This window comes from Myxocyprinus asiaticus, chromosome 24, assembly GCF_019703515.2.
Source record: "Myxocyprinus asiaticus isolate MX2 ecotype Aquarium Trade chromosome 24, UBuf_Myxa_2, whole genome shotgun sequence".
In the NCBI taxonomy this organism is placed as follows: Eukaryota; Metazoa; Chordata; class Actinopteri; order Cypriniformes; family Catostomidae; genus Myxocyprinus; species Myxocyprinus asiaticus.
The window spans coordinates 29262591-29283056 of record NC_059367.1 but is presented as its reverse complement, the minus strand read 5'-3'; the positions used below and the strand labels follow the sequence as shown (position 1 = coordinate 29283056).

General features: G+C 37.9%; 1 protein-coding gene across 7 annotated transcripts in view; it reads right to left on the bottom strand.

Moving 5' to 3' along the window:
• LOC127414757 (nuclear receptor corepressor 2-like) overlaps positions 1 to 19234 on the bottom strand; it is a 184320-nt gene extending 165086 nt beyond the window's left edge. For all 7 annotated transcript variants that reach the window (XM_051653006.1, XM_051653011.1, XM_051653012.1 and 4 more), the window contains exon 1: positions 18873 to 19234. The gene's annotated coding sequence lies outside the window, so the exon portion shown is untranslated. The remainder of the gene's footprint in view (positions 1 to 18872) is intronic.
• Positions 19235 to 20466: the final 1232 nt, after the last annotated feature.

The following is a 20466-nucleotide window of genomic DNA, read 5'->3' as shown; positions in this document are numbered from 1 at the left end:
GAGAGGGTAATTAACCGTGTTTTGAACACCTGTCTCTACAAAACATTTGCTAAACACGTTTTATTATCATTTAATGTAAGAACTTTGACTCAATGGATATTATTCAATAAAAGTGAATGTTTGTCACTGACTGTAAACCTCCCTGCCTGGGTGCCATTTGCGTGACGTAACACACACGTGCATCTTGACGAAATGGGAGTTAAAGATTTCTGCAGGATTTTCCAAGTTATAAGTCCGACATAATGCGTCATTCCGTTGCACTTTCCCCAGTTGAAAGGTGGAAATTCCGACTCTCTGAGTTGAATGGAATGCTTCTTGAATCATCACAGGAACAACAATACGGAGCATTGCGGCTTCCCCACAGGAGCGAACACTTGGGGAGACACACACACACACCAGGCGTGTGGCAGTGGACTCAACGCACTGTGAGTGTTTCAAAAAGCTAGACAGGGCGCAGCTAAATGGAACAGAATGCTTAACTTAACACGCATCTTAAAAACGTGATGGTTATGGCGTCTCCTGTTAAGCCAACAGCGATTTGAAAATAGACGGTTCAGACAGTCACTAAAAAAACTGGTGCATGCTTACTAAGATTACTACGGTAACCTGAAGGAAGAACAGACAGAGACGCGTGTTGTGCACATTCTTTCATCGAGTTTGGCCGAATCTTCACATAATGACAAACTATGATGCACTATATTTTGGTTATGCAATCTTTTGTACGTTTTGTAACAGATTATTTTATAACAGCCTATAATAATGAATAGACGATACACTGGAACACAAGATGCAATGCAGAAGCCAAAGACGTTTGTCAAACATGTTATTATATATACAGTTATGTACATGTCATTGCCCCTCAAGTACGACGAGTAGACAAAGTAATTAGTCCGAGTACTCGAGTAGACAAAATGACCAAAATGCCCATCCCTAGTCTGAATACGGTACAGAATTGTCTGTTGCAAAACTCTTGTGTCTCGTTGATGAAACTATAGTTTAAAACAAACAGCCCCCACATTCTAAATGGCACTGACAAAGAAAACATAAATTAGAAGGTTTTTCAATTCACAGATCACAAGGCTTACAAAAATGTACCATGGATTTACTGTAGCAACACTAACTGTACTGTACTAACTATGGTAGTTGTGGTAGAAAAACTTTCTAAATGTATTTAGACTGCTGTTTTTTCATTACAAAAATGCCATAGTTCTTTATATAGAACCCATAGTTACGAACCATGGTAATGTGGAGCCATGCATGGTTTTACATGGTTACCATGAACTATTACAAATATAATTATTAAAACTATGGATACTATGGAAGAACTATGGTGCATTTTCATAATTTTGGACCAAACTATCAGTTTTCCATCTGTGTAAAATCTGTACTCTTGTAATGCTCTCTGATTGTTGAAAAATCTAAATTGTTTTGTTTGCCTTCAGAAACTCCAAGACATGGCTGTAGTTTAATTAGTAGGAGCCTGATGAAAAGAATCTGTAAAGAAGACCCAACTTAGTCACACTGTCAGAATATTTCAATTTAGCCATATGAAATTAGGTGTTCATTTTTTCCACAAATACTACTGTTGTTAATACCAGAATTTTCATCCCAACCTCAAAATCAATGCTGCACTGTCAAATGTGCATTTCAATGCACATAACATGTAATATTATTTACATGGGTGCTACCAAAGTAGGTGCTGGTGCCACATTTTCAACAGGCCCTTTGAGGGCACAAATAAACCCTGATGTGGCCCAGGCTGAAACTGTGTTTGACACCCTGTTTTAATCTATTCTTCGACCAACATGCGTAAATATGGGTCTGGCGTTGTGGGCTTGTGGATGCGTGCACAACAGCACATTTCACAACAGCTGAAAAAAATCCTAGGGAAAACACTAGAAGCAATACTTTACAATACATGTAGGCATTATGACCAAAACAAGTGCATTAAAATTTGCAGCCAAATCAAAAGTGTTCCATTTTGATCATTTATGAAAACTTTTGCCCTCTACTGTAATCAGTAAAAATATCAAACTCATCAAATAGCCATGTGTCATATGTTGTTGGAAAACTTTCAAAGAGTAGATTTCAACCAGCCATTTGTTTTACTCACAGACAAAAATATAGCTAGTAATAGCAAAGTATTTGTCTTTAACATTCAAGTGAACAGGTGTTGCTCATATTCCAGGTCTTGGAGTTATAACTTTACAAAAAATAAACAGAACATAAAATATCACATACCATTACTTAGAGGAGGTGATTATATTTCAAACGAGCCCACACACACAAGGTAGTTGGATGCATAGATCATTAGATAATTGACACAAATCACAATGTGCACACAGCAGCTGGCTATCTGGCATCTTGCAATCTGGCTAAAAACACGTTAGCTTTCCTGGATCAGATGACATCATTGGAAATGATGTAGCGTCATAGAACACTAAAACAGTCGGACTGGGTTCAGAACGGTGCGAAAAGTCATCCATATTTGGGCAGAGAGACATGAGATTGGCAACTGTTACATATGGCCACCAGGAGATGGCGCCAACTACATGATACAGACTCAATGAATTAAATGGCACAGAATGAAACTCATTCTTTGAAATCTTATTACTAAAATCATGTCTGCATGCTATGCAAACCTTTAGTCATTTTTGTGTTTGCATTAGGGATGTGCGCTACGACTATTTTGACTGTCGTTTAAATGGAAGTTTTGTAACCGACTAGTCTAAACGGAAACCAACCTTCAGAAAACAGTTTTAAAAAAAAATTTATGCGACCCATTTAAAATACTTAATCTATTCCAAATCCGATGCTAAATTCCACTGAAAAGGGGCATTTATCTGCGACGTGCTCGCCTTGCATTATGATCATTGTACATTAAATATAGAACATGGCACGCATTCACTGAATCAACATATGCGAATATTTAATAGACATATTTATTGAAAACAATTGAATGAATAGTGCAGGATCAATAAAGCAACCATTAAAAGCCTGTTCTAAATGGAAATCACCAAGTAAATGTTACTTACTTAAAACAGTCAGGACATTGTTGAAAATAATTAACAGGTAGTCTAAAACAAATCTATGAGAGAGAAAAAAAATGCGCTGAAAGGTCAAGCGTATTTCACGACGTGCAGTCGTGCATTAACCATCGATCTAATATGACAGCTGTTCGGTAAAGAACGTTAACCAAAAACAGTTACGTGTTAAAAAAAATAAAATTATAAAAAAAGTAGCTATAGGATAGAAAAATTAGGCCTGTGATGTAGCCTACAATAAACCTAATGTACTCTAAACATGATGTGCACACAGAATCAAAGATGGCATATCTAGTCTAAAACAGTCATTTTCTAGGCTACTTACTCAAAAGCATAAATTTTTGATGAGTACAATTAACCCGTCGACATGGTCCAGTGAAAGACGGGACTTGACTCACCTGCGGCGATTATCCTGCGCTTGAAAAAGCCCGCTCAGCATAAAAATAACGTACAAGCATGCGCAGATGTAAAGAAGACTCAAATGTGAAAACATCCTTAGGGACTTTCAAACATTTGGAAAGCCGATTCCCGCACCACCGAAGTGATTTCATAACTACTTTGCTGAGTTTCCTTGTCTAGAGAGAGGATATTTTCCTGCGCGCGCCGCGAGTGAGAGAGGGAAGACGCACGCGCAGCCTGAGGTGAAATTAAACTCTGTATCTGCTCCAGATATCCTCTTTTTAAAATAATATTGTATTATTAATTCTATTTCAAATATGTAAGATATGACAGTAATTTAAGTGCAGCCTCTGTAAAAATATAAAGCTAAACGTAAATGTGTAAAAATGATGATCAGTTTAATGGGGGGAAATATTAACCGACTAGTAATTCCAGTGTCGACTAGCAGCATCAGAACCGTTTAGTCGACTAGTCTTGCACATCCCTAGTTTGCATGTGTAATTAGTTCTTATTTACAATAATGTTTTCTTTGTTTGGAGAGGCTTTTGGTCACTTGGAGACAATTTTGTACACTCGGTTACAGTTGACATGACTGGGAACCAACCAAAAGCAGTTTTTCAGAGGCACCTTATTTACACCCAGAGATACTTTATATAATGTAAAATCAGGAAAAAAAAAGTACATTTCTGGTTCAAGTTTTTTTGTGAAGTTATTTTGAGAGTCCCAAAATGTATCATAATCTATATCTTTAAAAAATGTAAAAAGTTTTCTTTACAATGACACCAAACCCTTGACCCTCCTTGTTTTTTTTGTTTTTTGTTTGTTTTGTTTTTTAGTTATAAGCCTTTCATTTGGGTATGCCACTGAAACAGAAAATCTTTAAAAACACCCTCAGAACTTAAAGGGTTAAAGTAGATGAATGTAATGGAAAGACTTGAGAAGAGATCAAAAGATAAAGATGTGAGATCATTAACTCATGGTGAGAGAGAAAGAGCTCAGTGGTAGTGTCTTTTCCTCTTGTGCTGTTTATATAGGTGCACCCAAACAGGCCTCCAGCATACTGTTTCTATGACATCATCAATGCTTGACATCAACAACAATGCTCTGAAGAGTGCTGACATCCATTTACAATCTAACACAGACACTTCTGGGCCGTATGACATTCCACAAAGCTCTTCCAACCAAAAACACTTACGTATTTCCCCAGTATCCCATCTCTCTTTGTAGACTGCTGTGCAGAGGAATTGCTATTGATTGCTTCTGCTGATTTTAGATAAACAGATAGTGATAGAAAGCACAGCTCCTCTTCCAATCAAGTCTTGGAGACTTGTCCACATGAGTCACTACTTTATCATGCAGCCAAAAACTTAAATACCCACACACAGATACTCATTCAGTCCATTCTACACACTGCTATCTCATCATTGGACCAACTACTATATGAAACACGCCAAATTAACAGTGTTGCAATGGTTACAAATGCATCAGAAACAGCTAATTTAGCATTTCAAATGGTCTTCTAGTGTCCTCGTACAAATCATCAGCAGACAATGCCAAGTCATAGAAACAATGCTTGCTGAATGACATTAGGATTGAGAAGTGTATTTGACCTTAAGAACAAGCATATGGTGATTGTAAGGGAAGACAGTAAAGACACACTCTATATAAAACCCAAGAGAAATGCAGCAGCCAGCTTATAGTTTTGATGGGCCACTATGGACATCCTACAGGCCTGTAAAGAAAACAATGCATCAGTATAGGTATAGAAAGTGACAGAGACCCTGTTTACACATGGTATTAAGACGCACCATAGTGGATAAAAAAAATAAAATAAAAAAAATCTTCCTTGTGAAGTGTCTGATAGTAGGAATGTGCAACCTGTATTCATTCCATCTTGACACACAAATGCCAATTTCACTAATCCCTACAGACACACACACACACACAGATGCTGTAACTGCTGTAATGCTCTGTCACTCGAAATCTGTCTGCCCCTCACATCCTTTTTCATAAGCAGTTGCCCATTTCATAATGAGCCAGTGAGTACAAAACACTGAGGAAGAGAAAGAGAGAAAGTCATCACCAATACACTATTCAGACAACTGCTTCAAAGTGATTATGCTGCAGAGAAAGCAGGTGAATAAATGTAAGGAAATGAAGAAACCAGATTAAACTGCTACTAGGGATGTCAATTTTCAGATATTTTCATAATCAATCATCGTGGAAATTAACAATCAATTAATCGATTAATCGTTAATGTTAATATCGCAAAATGCACATGGAGGACTCCAAATAATGTGCTTATAGCCTACTGTTTATATATAATATAAATTAATAAACTTAAGAAATGCAAGTATTGGCGTTTTCCTCTTAAAATATTCATAGTTCAATGTATTTTAATACATTTAGGCTGTTTAGTACAGATTTGTGAATTGTTTAATTACTGTTAATGAATTACTGTTAAAAATAACTGAAGATATGTAACTTGTATACATGTTTGAGTTTATTAAAACATCACATTGTAGATCGTGCAATATTTCGGACCTTTGGATTAATTTTTTTAATGGAAATTAAAGAGCACATATTATGCTAATTTACAGGTTCATGATTTTATTCTGGGGGTCTACTGGAATAGGTTTACATGCTTTAATGTTAAAAATAAATTGTGCGAAAAAAAGAATTTCACTGTATATGTGCAAATGTATAATGTGTGACAAAAATAAAGGCTTCTTCTGATTTACCTCCTTTCTCTTTAAAACCCCCCTTTCCGAAAAGCCCAGTCTGCTCTGATTGGTCAGCTGGCCTAGTCTGTTGTGATTGGTCAACCACATAGAGTGTGTGTCGGAAATGTAACGCCCCTTACCATAACCGAGTTTCAGGCTTCCTGAGCAGATGTAAACACTACTGTAACAGTGCTGTCGGTTTTTGCCGTAACAGTCCGAGTCCGATAATGAAAGTTTGGAAGAACAAGCTGATCGACCCGAACCACCTTCGCAAGCACGACTTGAGCAGGACGTTTCACAGTGTTAAGTTTTAAATTTGTAGCTTTCTTACAAGTACACTGTTGATTACTGTGAACCTAACAAAGCTAGTGTCTTTTGCTGGAATGGGTGTAGCCGAACTTTTTTAGCCCAAGATAAGAACGGAGAACAGAGGCTTACTCCCAGTTAGTGAGCAAGTTAGCCGTGGACTACCGTGGAAAGTGGCCGTAACATTACAGCTTGTAATTATATAATTATATAAGACTCTTTTGTTACACAGTTTTAGGTAAAAGCCAGCCCACAGCAGAATAGTAAACCCTTACCAAGACAAAAACATTACATAGCAAGTTAGCCAAGCACTACCGTGGATTGCGGATGTAAAATTACCGTTTGTAAAAATAAATCCATCTCTACACTTGATCACTATTCATGATAGTAAGAACGACAAACAATCTGCATAATTCTACACAATTGTTGGTAAAAGTGGGCCCACAGCTGATTAGCAAAACTATTTCAACACAATAACATTAGCTAGCAGGTTAGTAGAGGTCTACAACTGTGCACTGGGTGTACACCGTAGCTACAACACAAAACTCCGCATTTGAACCCTGGGTAGCAGATAAATCTACAATCATCAAGCATACTTACAGGTTGTGATCCTGAAGTGCCAGATGTCCCAACAAAGTGGGAACTGCACCATCTTTCAGGAGTAACGTCTTGAAAATCCGGCATTGGTTGTGGTTGTACTGCTGAGGAATATTGGTAAAAATAAATTTTAACCACTGATTCTTCAATTCGTCTGCCTTTGGAAGTCCAAACAAAGAGGTTTTGCTTTTGCAGTGAAGAAAACAGCGTCTTCTCGACAAGGCAACAACACTAACCCAACTCATCCAGGCCTCGGCTATAACTACCTTTGTTTGAGGGCGGGCCAAAGTAGCCATTAGGTGGGCTTTATGCAAATGTGTTACATAGTGACGTAGATACTTTGCGGAAGAAATGGCTGGACTACAAACCAGCCGTTTCGTGTAGTTCTTGAGCAGTGTTGTCTGTGGGAGAGAATAACTCCTTTTTGTGTGGACTTTGTGCGTTGTAACTTTGCAGACCTTTTACATGCACAAACAGCTATGTTACACACTAAAGGAAAGGTAAAATCCCAAAAAGCATAATAGGGCCTCTTTAACTGAAATAATAACATGCTGTGTAAACACAGTACATAACATACCGCTTCTCCGGTGATTGTGAGATGTCAGCTGAATATGTTTCCTGGCAATCACTGACGTAATAGTAGGTTGGGATGAAACAAGGAGATCTCCGGTTCACGGAAGAACGGTTGAAGACATGACATGCACCGCCAAATGCCCTCTAGCGGCTGGGGACTGTATAGACAGCCTTATCAATGTCTGCTGTCATGATTACTGAACACATTTGTCCTGAAATTAATTAATCGACGGTCAATAAGCTTAATCGATCAAATTATTAATGACAATCATTAACATCCCTAACTGAGTAGACAATGGCCACTGAAGCAGTGAAATGCTCTCATTCATTCTTTGATCCACAAAAACCTGGTGTTATATTCGATTTGGATAGTAACTTCTTGCGGCAAAGCATATTTGGAATTACACAAATGCGCAATTAGTGAATCTAGAGCACTGTATTTATAACACGCTCAATGCATTTTGGCACACTGACCTAAACTCAAGCAAGTCTGTTAACTCTTGAGCATGAGAGGGAATTTGTGTGTTTTTTAGTATAGAACCGCTTTTAAAACACTATCATGAGCTTCATGCATGCTCAGAGTGTGTGTAACACACTACAGAGAACAGATCTGCACACATACAGCAAGCGCAGCAAGTAGCACATACAAGATATTTATTCATTGAATTAAATAGCAGCCCTAGCAGTTTTATAATCACAAGTCATATCGAAATTTCAATTTATGACATTAATAGCTGCCATTTAGCCTACATATAGCACATTTGAAGCACTTTGACTTTAAAGTTGCTCTTGTGCGGATCCAGCAGCAACAACTGACCGCTTCCAGTTTACACGGACCGGATCACCACCTGCTTTCATCACAGACTGACTGTAACACGGAATTCGTGAGTCAGAAGGACACCGTTGTGATCCAAACTGATATAATACATGTTTCAGAGGAAGATTTACGTTCACATGAAGAAATCGCTGGTTTTACGCAAGGTTTGTAAATTAAACCTTTGAAAGAAATCCAATCCACATACTTCTGGAGGGAAAATGATTTAAATTTTAGTACTATTTGCCTTTTTGTCATTAGACAAGACAGTTAAAAAGTTATAGGGAACTGTTGGGGAGACAGGAGAATGAAAGCAGGAACAAAACATCACAAGCTTGAACGCATCTCCTTAGCCAGTGGTATTGTTTAAATGAGGCCGCGTTGCACGCCGGTATATTATTGTTGTAACACGATGGCACGGCACAACAAAATGAAATGTGATCGGTCATTTACATGCCTCACACGACTCCTTCACATTCAAATGAGTGATTCGTGGTACCATCGCAGCTTGCTAAACTATTTGGCCAAACTGGAAAAGTTTCTCAGCTGAAAATACCAAATATAGAGGTGCCTGGGTAGCTCAGCAAGCAAAGACGCTGACTACCACCCCTGGAATCGCGAGTTAGAATCCAGTGTGTGCTGAGTGTCTCCAGCCAGGCTTCTTAAGCAACCAATTGGCCCGGTTGCTAGGATCGGTCCTCGTGGTCGCTATAAGGTGGTTCTCGCTCTCGGTTGGGGCGCGTGGTAAGTTGTGCATGGATGCCACAGTGAATAGCATGAGCCTCCACATGCGCTATGTTTCCGCAGTAACGCGCTCAGCAAGCCACGTGATAAGTTGCGTGGGCTGACTGACTCAAAACGAATCAGAGCACATTGGAAATTGGGCATGCCAAATTAGGGAGAAAAGGGGAGAAAATCCACACACACACAAAAAAATTAAGTATATCAACTGTGTAGATATATCGGTCGACCACTAAAAGCAACAAATCCCCACTAACAGTGGTTGAACTGTCAGTTTCATCACCCTTCTCTGTTTGAAATAGCTGATAAAGATAGAAGTAAACAGATTTTTGAAAAATCACTGACAATGAAAACCCTATTATTAGGACAAAAGTGAAAAGTGCATTTACTGATTTATTCCTTCTAAACGTGTAAACATGTTTGCAAATGCATTCAATATATTCTGGGGCTTTGTTTGGCATGGTCAGTTTTGATGAGTAATTCTAGCTATTCAACATTCCAGAAATTACCTAAAATCCCTTTTAGAGAATTGCTGCCATTAAGTATGAGATAAAGGCCTTGCATAGAGGGACTAATCTGACACAATGATTCATAACTACTGAACTGCTGAATTGAGACCTAACAGAAGACGCAAAACACAGGCACTGCAGAGACCTCTGATAAGATGCATTACAAAATCGATATTTTCCGCAGAGCCAAACTGCTCATTCAATTTAACTATCAGTGTTGAAAGACAGTCGTGACTGTTGACCTGTTCTGTTTCTGTTGTTCTTCAATACTCACAGCCTTATCTACTACATCTTCTGTCAATTTCTTTTTTTTTTTTTTTACGCCACTCTGAAGTTTGCTCAGAAGAATACATAAATACATAGAGGCTCAATACAGTCATATCCCCCTTTCAACACCACAATCACCTTCTAAACACATACTGAACTTGACATTCACTGTCACATGCACTAAAATGAACATATACAGACTCACACACCTACACTTTTAGTCTGTCTCTCTGGCAGCTCTCCAGATTCCTAAAAATGTCAGAGGTAGCAGGTAGACCAACCTGATCTCACATAAAATTTGGCAAGTGTGTGCTTATTTTTCTTTAGCCGACATCAGTATACGCTGACCGAATTTTAAAACACTGCCTCCAGAGGCTAAAGCGGTAAGTGTTTCAGAGCATACAAACAAGTGTGACATTCACTTATATCCAGGAGAGGTCGCCAGAAGCCAGTTGTAAAAAGAATTGTTTTCAGCTGAACAGGGTGTAAAACAGTGAAGAGAAATGTGTATTTTATTTAATCTACCCCCCCAAACAAAACCCAAATCTAACCATAACCATTAGAGACAAAATGCAATGTTAGTGATAAAAATGCAACCTCATGAATATTTATACAAACGTGATTACCTTGTTTGAATGGGGACTGAACTGTGGTCTCCCATGCAACTGACGCAACGCACTAACAGTCGTGCCACGAGGGAAAGTAATTGTTGTTGAGCCGTTCCAAAAATGTCCGATGGGAGACATGGCATGTCAGTGAGTCGGCATACTGTTGCCGGTCCTAGGGTACTGAACTTCCGGAAACAGCATGCTGACTTCCCGTGTGATCATGTTGCACAGACTGCCACAATTGCCAGCACTTGACACCACTGCTGATGGCAATAGAAGTGCAGAGCTGCTGAGTATGTAGCCAAACAGAAGTACATGGCACCTATAAAGTATAGTTACAGTACATTACAGCTAGGGCTGGGTATTGATACAGATTTTCTGATTCAATCTGATTCTGATTGACATGCTTTCAATTCGATTCAGATTCCAATTCGATAACGATTCATATGGGTATACTTCAGTTATAATCTCCCAGCTAATAATGTTAATTATACAGGGGACCTTCTAACTGCGTTCATTAAGAAAATATTAATTTTACTAATTATATTTTATCAGTTTTCCTTCATTTTGGTCACATTGTAGCTTTTTAAAGCTGCACTATGTATTTTTTTGGTTAAAAATGAACTAATCGCCATTATTGACTGAGTACATAAACAATCAGTGTTCAAAACAATGTCCTTGCCTTACCCCGATTCACTACGGTAAGCCTATAAAAATGATATGTTTTGAGCTGTCGGGTCAGATTTGACACAAAATGTCATTTATCCTTGCATCATTATATCATGTCCGTAAACACAGGAAAGAAATACCGGCTGTCTCATGTTTCGACTGGAGAAACTATGTTAATTGCAGTCAGTCACACTCACAAAGTTCAGGACAGCATCACAGTAATCTGGATTGATGTTTATCTGTTATCCGTTTGGCAAAGTTGTTAACCTGCTATAATGCTTATAATGGATATGTTTTCTGGTAGGGTTGTTGAAGGTAATATTGCTTGTCATGCTTGTATAAATCGAACATTACTCGTGTGTTAACCGACTGCGATGTATCCAAGTTGTTGGGGGAAGTTACTGTGACATGTTTATGTATGACATCTGAAATTGACTTCTTGTAAAAGTTATATTGCATATTCAAGCATATTATTTTTGTTTAATAAAGTATTACATTTCACTTGCATTATCAACTGAGGCTATACAATGTATTAAAATAATAAAGTCTTACATTGAACTCGTTTCAGCCATATCACAAGTTTTACCTCTTCGATTTTTAGGTGTAGTACAATACAAATATTAATAGTAGATAAAACACTTGAATAATCATATTAAAATATACTGATAACTGGTGGTTGAGGAGAATCCCCATTCTCTATGTAAAAGCGCTTTGAGTGTAGTGCCAGAAATTAATTAATTAATTAATTAATTTAAAATATGTAAATAAGAGTGTTTTTTTTTTCTTCATCAAAGCAAGTAATACTTAAATTATAAATGTTTAATTGTATAACATCATTTAAACATGAAAATAGCACGTTATGACTCTGGCTCTGAATATCTCCCAGTCATGATCACACACAAGCGATGTCCAGGTAAGCTCAAATCATGAGATCCATCCGCCAGAAGGGCAGTGCCGAAACACGACTCAAGCAATGTTTTCTTGCACAAATTGCTTGCAATTTTACGTTTCAACCTCAGATTTCGCTAGACAGCACAAAGTTACGTAGTGCAGCTTTAAAATGAATAAATCCATGTGTTCAATCAATAAACACGATATTATATTGCATTTAAATTATTTTGTTTCATGTTTGTTTAATTGCATAATTTGTCATATTTGCAAGTATTTACATTGAATTGTTGAACACCTGCTAAAAAACTGGCACTGTCTCTTTAAGAAAACATTTCTGTAAATAGTGTCTGTAGATGAGCGCATGTTAACGAGAGGCTTTATCTCATCTGTCCTAAGAGTGATTAGAATTAAAGGTTTATTTTTATTTTTTTTTTGTATTTGATCGATAATGACTGTAGAGAACAGAAAGAGACATTATTCAATGACAAATGGGTTGCGTGGATCTTGTCTTTGGACACACACAGAACTACTTTTACTCTTTTTAGTGAAAGGATCGTGCTGCTAAATACTTCACCAATATACTATACAATCACTGGTAACTGAAATGTAAAGATTTACCAGCCAGTTGCCAAATATATACATTTTAGCCGCATAGCGTGAAATTTGATTGCAAATTCAAGTGATGTCCTCTCATTGTAGAGGGCTGCACATTAAGATTCGATATCAAGATTGTTCAAATTTAGACTGCGATGCATTGGAAAATTTATATTTTTACCCACCCCTGATTACAGCTGCTTTACATACTTCACCTCCTTAGAGAGCTTATTTATCTTTAACATCAGAGATGAAGATAACAACCTGAGGTAGAGATCACAAGCAGAACTTGTATCATGAAACAAAGAGCTAAAACTGGCCCAATTTAGACTGGACTGTATGAGGTAATTTACCAGAACTCTGAAAACTACACATTGCTTGGAGGCACATTTGTTGTAGCATGCAAGAGCATTTTCTTTACTGGTGACACCAGTATGCATAACACATCAGAAGCAAATAAAGCTGTTAGTAAAAGGATGTTGTGACAGTTCTATTTTACTTATCAGGAAATACAAAATTCTGCTGATGTGAATTTGATGAATTCATGTGATAAAAATAAACTACAATCCAGTCAACTAGAGTAAACCTGACAGCAGGGCTTGGTTGGAGTTCTGCCATAAAGGCAGAATGATCTTATTTCATTTCATTTTCTTCTCTTAACTGGCATGCATACGTTATCTTAGCATAAGTGGGTCATAATCACGAGTAAAACTCTGAAAGACTTTGGTGTTATTTTTAGCTGATGTTATGTGTTGCAAGTCACCATTGTGTAACAAAGAAAAGAGGAACTGATTGTAGATAGTAGAGGAGAGGTGAGTTGAGTCGTGGCTGTTAACCCAATCCCTGTGAGGGGCTGCGGGGAGTGGTTGACAGCTTGTCAGGACCTCTAGACACTGTAGTTACTGAATTTAATGGGGCACTCAGAAGTGTTACTCTTGCTTCTACCCCTCAGAAACAGGGCCATACAAAGATTAATGATCTCTTGTAAAAGACCCAATCTGCCTCTGCAGTTAGTTGATAACAATCCATCAAACATTTAAATTCAATTGACCTTCTTAAAATGTATTTAAATGATTCAGAACACCACCTACTAACACACACACACATATACCTCGAAGACAAAAACAAGGGCCCCACAACCTTCGGCATGTGGCCATTAGTCAAATAGTTCAAATGACATTTGCAGCGCATTTACCCTGGCCTTTTTTAGCAATCAAACACTTGGCCAAGGGAACATGTTAACAACACTAGTGAAGGACATAAGCCACGGGAGTAAGTCCAAAACTCTGCCTTAGGCTAATGGGATCAGTCAGGCTCAATTTTGATAGAATGAAGTCATATTTTAAGATCATTTCAGTAACATTTAGTAACACAACAAATTTCACTTATCAGCCCTACTAGCTATCAATGTGCCATTTAGTTTAATGGTTTAAAAACATACCTTACATGGCCAAAAAACAAGCTTGTTTTTCAGCCTCTAACAAACTAAAAAAAAAAAAAAAAAAAAAAAAAAAAAAATGTAAACACAATATTGCACATTTTCATGTCCAAAAAGTTGAACTTAACTTTCAGAGCTTTCCAATACTCTGCCAAAGGATTAAAAGTAAAAATGCTTTAGGACTATATACATGACTGACATTCTGCATAAACTACCCTCCAGATATGGAGCTATCTACAACAGATATGGAGTATTATTGCCTCACTGAGACAAACAAACACACTAGAGTCAACATTAAACACGCAGCACTGCCAGTGACGTCATGCGGACCACGCCACCACTGGGGAATCTCCAGTAATTCTGCCTTATCTAACTGTGCCTTATGTGATACAACTGCTGCTGATGGCAGTGACCTTTTGGCAGCAGAACTGAACACAAATATGGGTGAAAGGACAACACTTGTTTCACGGCTTCCAACAGTGCTATTCACCAACCCAAAAGACCTGCAAAATGGTCCATGAAAACAGTGAAGGAATATTAAAAATAGTTAAAAACCCACTACACTGCGAGTAAATCACTCATATATGTGACTAAATTTTACGCTATGCGTCTAAAAATGCCTGTTATTAGCCACTGGCTAGTAAATATTCCGATTTCACACGCCAGTGAGAACGTTGTGTAGTGGCGTAGAAGACCTTTAGCATGGAGATTCTTTCACTGCATGTAGTGTCTCATGATGAGCGCGCACTCTGAAGGAAATTTACCTTATTTACAGCATCAGTTAGAAAGTAAAAAGTGTTGCAAACTAGAGAGCTTGTAGATTTGAATTTGAGAACTTGTATAAGAAATATTTGTACAAGCAAATTAATAAACATTACGCGAGTAAAGTTTGCTTTGACTCGTTCCGTGCGATGTGTGTCCAAAGATGAGATTCACGCACTCCATTCTTTTTCATAATGTCTCTTTTAATATCATATCTGTTATTTACAGTCAGTTGTTGATCAAAAAGTAAAAAGAAACATTAATTCTAATAACACATTGCACGGATGAAGTAAAAACAACTGTGCAACTTCTCTCGTTAATTTACAATGTGCTCATTCAACCATAAACAATCACTTGTTGAACTGTCGGTACTCTTAAAGAGACAGTTCTATTTAACGCTTGTTCTACATAATCAATGTAAACTCAACATAATTATATTTGTAAATTGTACAAATTATGCATAAAATAAATGTGTAATGTTGTAAGTGTAATAAATGTGTAATTATTTTAATATTTCAACCCTCCACAGACAAGTTGGAGAAAGAATCACAATTGGCTAGTAAATTTTAGTTTTTCCTCACAAGACTTTTGATGACATGTAAGCGTAATGCAACTGAAAAAGACATTAAGCAAACCAAGAAGGGGGCATCTTCACATAAAGTATTCATATATATGACTCCACGCAATATAGTATGCAAGATTGTACATTTTATTTAATATTTAACTTTGTATCATTTCAATAACAATTTAGCCTTTTTTTTTTTTTTTTTTACAAATTTCCCATTCTATAAATGTATATGTTATATGAAATTGCATTTATAGTAATGATACAAGCTGTTGTCACTGTTTAAAAATGTCATACACATTTTTAGCAAAAAATACACAAGGTTTGAACCCAATAATGAATAGAATTCCACATATTTAATAACTGTATTATAAAAATGCTACTATATCAAAAGTACCATGTAAAAACCCCTGCATGCATGCTGCAAGAGCCTATTTGTCAAATTCTTCAATATTTAGTGTTTGTTGAAGTTAAAATAATTCATAATGTATGATTGCCCCTTTAAATATTTATATTTACACATTTATTACACTTTCTACATTACTACATTTTGTTACATGTTTGTTTATATGCACTTGTACAATTTACATAGAGTTTAAACTGATATGTATAACAAGCGCTACAATGGTACTGTCTCTTTAAGAGATCCGGCAGCTCCGGCAGCAAATGTTTACGGTTGAATGAGCGCAGCGCACATTAACGAAACAGTTGCATGGTGGTTTTTCCCTCATCCATGCAATGTATGATTAGAATTCATGTTTATTTTTTACTTCATCACCAACTGACTGTAAATAACAGAAAATACATTAAAAAAATTAAATTAAAATGAAGTGTGTGCATCTCATCTTTGGACACAAAATACTTGGAACGAACCAAAAGGAAACTTTTACTCGCTTAATGTGTATTGACGTGTACAAATATTTATTGTAGAAGTCCTCAATTTCGCAACACTTTCACCTTCTAACAGACGTCCAACAGGCGGGACACACTGCTCTGTAGCCATGTGTTAAAACAGTCCATGGAAAAGTTTGAGCAAAATAAATGTCAACGTTGTTAAATGCAATGTAACTGTAGCTATGGCATAATTAGTGCATTTAAAACAGGTCAGAAATGCCATTATACTAAGTTTAGTAAGATTATTAAGACTAAACTCAATACAATTATCAACACAAACAATTACCTAATATACAAATACTGTTTACACGGACACGGCTAACGATGACAATGAAGACCTTTAAGGAATAATAGCACATAGCAGTCGACCTCTATGACAGAATCCATATAAACTGATTGCAAATACAATGGTCTTCACATTCTACTGTCTGTCCTGCTGCAAATCTCACCATTAACATATGGCCGACCCAGCTTACTGGCCCCCACAGACAATACAGTGCGTCCCAGTGCTATGAGAGGAGCCAAGAAAGCCACGGTTGTTCAAACAGCATTACTTTGCATAAGGTTAATTTCTTCAGATGTTCTACTCCAGCTGCTCATTCATCAAAATGAAGAAGTCACGACAGAGCACCTTGAAAACTAAGAACACCTCTTATCTGGTCCCCGAATTCAATTAGAGCGTGTTCTGCAGTTCATATGAGGAGAAACAAAGCATCTGACCTGAGTGTTGTAATAAAGCTTGCAGCTGCACAACTGCTGTGGACCATGTACTGAAGTTTGTGCACTGCATTTTGAAAACAGACAGAGATAAAGTGGTGGGATCTGCTTCCACATTTCATGTGACAATACTTAAAAGACAAGCTCATTTCTTAGTTAATATGCATGGAGCAAGGTAGAATATCTTTCCTCAATACACAACGCAGAGGGGTGGAACTGTAGTTCAGATCTGTTGTTTTCTTGGCCATGAGTCCTGGCAGCCCTGCAGAGCAAAGAGGTTGTCTGAGGCCAGTTCTGTTTTGGGTTCAGGCATCTCGCTGGTCCACTCATGACACTGGGCTTTGTTCTTTTCGAAATGTACAATGGGAAAGAATTCTGCCCAAGAGAATGAAGTCCTTCCCTGGTCCATGTCCAATTACACTAATAGACTTAAGCTGCGTGGCCTCCATTTTTACATTTCCACTGCCTTTCATGTGCAAATCAACAGCTGTTGACAAGCATTTGGTATCCACTATGATTTATTGACCCTTAATAACAACATCCGAGACATGGCAAGAGAGTGAGTGTAGTCCCAACCTCACCAGTAGGCTTTGAAGGTGTTTGTGATGGGGGAGGGAAGGTCCACAAATTATGGAGTTTGCCCATAGCGTTTACATAAGACTTGTCAACACTTTCCGAAACACAGCAAGTGATATTTACAGTGTAATGAAGGAAACCAGAGTCTCTGCTGCACATATATGAACACAATGCAACCTTGAGTAGCGGAGGGTGGAACAAAACCGCTGTATAAACAGATGTGAAGTGCTCTCATTTCAGTACGTCACATCAAGCGCTCATTCTCCAAATATGGGCTCACAATGTCTTGTCAAAACACACTTCTCTGTCAAATCTACCTATTGATGTTTCACTAGAACAACAATTGACTACCAATACAATGATGTCTGAAACACCATTAGTACAAGCATGATATTAAGCGGGCTATTTCTAAAGTAAGACCGGTTTGCAGTACGAGTAATAATTCCCTCTGAGGCGTTGACCAAGAATTTGTCAAACACCTTTAATACTACTGATGATGACTAACACGACAAAAACACTTCATTCTCAGCTTCTAGCGATAACAAACCATTCAATACAATAACAACCAAATAAGTCCTTTAAAAATCATTATAAGAACCTTTACAAATCGGCTGATCTCTTTAAAGAGTTTGGTTAACATAGAAAAAATTACACTTCATTAAATCATAATGCTTTTGTTTAGTTATTTGTTTTGGTTTATTATATCCGTCTTGGGTCGACTGTAATTTCACCTTAATTTTACATTCTTTGTCGTCTTCTTCAAAGAGAAACCATATGGAAATGAGAAACTATAACTGCTGCATTGTTACACAGATGAATAACAACCACATAAATCTGCGCTAACTCAGCTAGCTCCACGGCCGACCAGAGAAACCCTCTCAAGGGGCGAAAACGTGCTGTGCACACCAACATATAAGACGCTAAATATGCCCCTTCAACACAAAGCTAAATGCGTAAACTCAAAACGCAACCCAATTTCATGTAATGTTACCTCACAAATGTTGCTAGCTATGCTAACTAGCTGGCCAGTCTCTTCACGGAGAGATTGATTTCCGCCTTGTGCGAGCAACACTCATTGAATCTGTGGCCAGCAGAGACTCGACGGCCGTTAACTAACGACAGACCCCGTTACCTCGACAACCGCTCCAGGAAACAAATCAAGCAAACGGTCATGTTTTAACTCACCTTTCCACGGAAGGTGAAGGTCTGTCGCTACCGGACGTCTTTGTAGTTTCTGAGGAGTGAGAAATGAAGAAATTACTAATCCTCATGTACGGTTAGCTATGGCGGTGTATTCAGTCCGGATTCCACTTCAGCGCCGCGCGCCTGTCGCGTGAGGTTCGGCCTTCTCGCGCTCCTCGTCTGTTTTATTCGCGTTTTCTACCTCTTATCTCCAACCGGCTGTGATTCGAGAAGAGCAATTCGTGCCCATTCTCTCTATATTTTTTTCTCTCGCAACGGTGGATGTAAATACACCAAGCGACTGTAAGACTGTCGAGACAACTTCAGCTCGTGTGTGTGACTGACTAACTGACTGCTGCTGCTGCAGGCTAAGTAAGAGACCGCTGGACGTCAAATGCAATTTCTCAGCTCTTAAAGGGCCAGTGCACTATTTGTAAATAGGTCCCGATGCTACTGTATATAAATCACTACAAATCACATATCTGATTACAAGATGTCAAGAAAATATAATGATATACTCAATCAAATGATCAAAACAATATAGTGATTTATTGCATGTTTTTCATATGAATATTATTTTCTAGCAGACAGAAATTTTAGATGGCACCAACAGACGTGGACAAATGTCATAAAATGTTATATAGAGAGCAAAATGGAGTAAAAGTAGAAGTGTTAGAAGCAGCAAGTAGGAACTATGTACAGCTGAAGTCAGGAGTTTACATACGCCTTAGCTAAATACATTTAAACTCAGTTTTTCTCAATTCCTGACATTTAATCGTAGAAAACATTCCCTGTCTTAGGTCATTTAGGATCACTACTTTATTTTAAGAATGTAAAATTCCAGAATAATAGTAGAGAGAATGATTTCTTTCAACTTTTTATTTAATTCATCACATTCCCAGTGGGTCAGAAGTTTACATACACTTTGTTAGTATTTGGTAGCATTGCCTTTAAATTGTTTAACTTGGGTCAAATGTTTTGGGTAGCCTTCCACAAGCTTCTTACAATCAGTAGCTGGAATTTTGGCTCATTCCTCCAGACAGAACTGGTGTAACTGAGTCAGGTTTGTAGGCCTCCTTGCTTGCAAATGCTTTTTCAGTTCTGCTCACAAATTTTCTATCGGATTGAGGTCAGGGCTTTGTGATGGTCCCTCCAGTACCTCGACTTTGTTGTCCTTAAGCCATTTTGCCACAACTTTGGAGGGATGCTTGGGGTCATTGTCCATTTGGAAGAACCATTTGTGACCGAGCTTTTACTTAATGGCTGATGTTTTGAGATGTTGCTTCAATATATCCACATAATTTTCCTTCCTCATGATGCCATCTATTTTGTGAAGTGCACCAGTCCCTCCTGCAGCAAAGCACCCCCACAACATGATGCTGCCACCCCCATGCTTCACGGTTGGGATGGTGTTCTTCTGCTTCCAAGCCTCACCCTTTTTCCTCCAAACATAATGATGGTCATTATGGCCAAACTGTTAAATTTGTGTTTCATCAGACCAGAGGACATTTCTCCATAAAGTTAGATCTTTGTCCCCATGTGCACTTGCAAACTGTAATTTGGCTTTTATATGGTGGTTTTGGAGAAATGGCTTCTT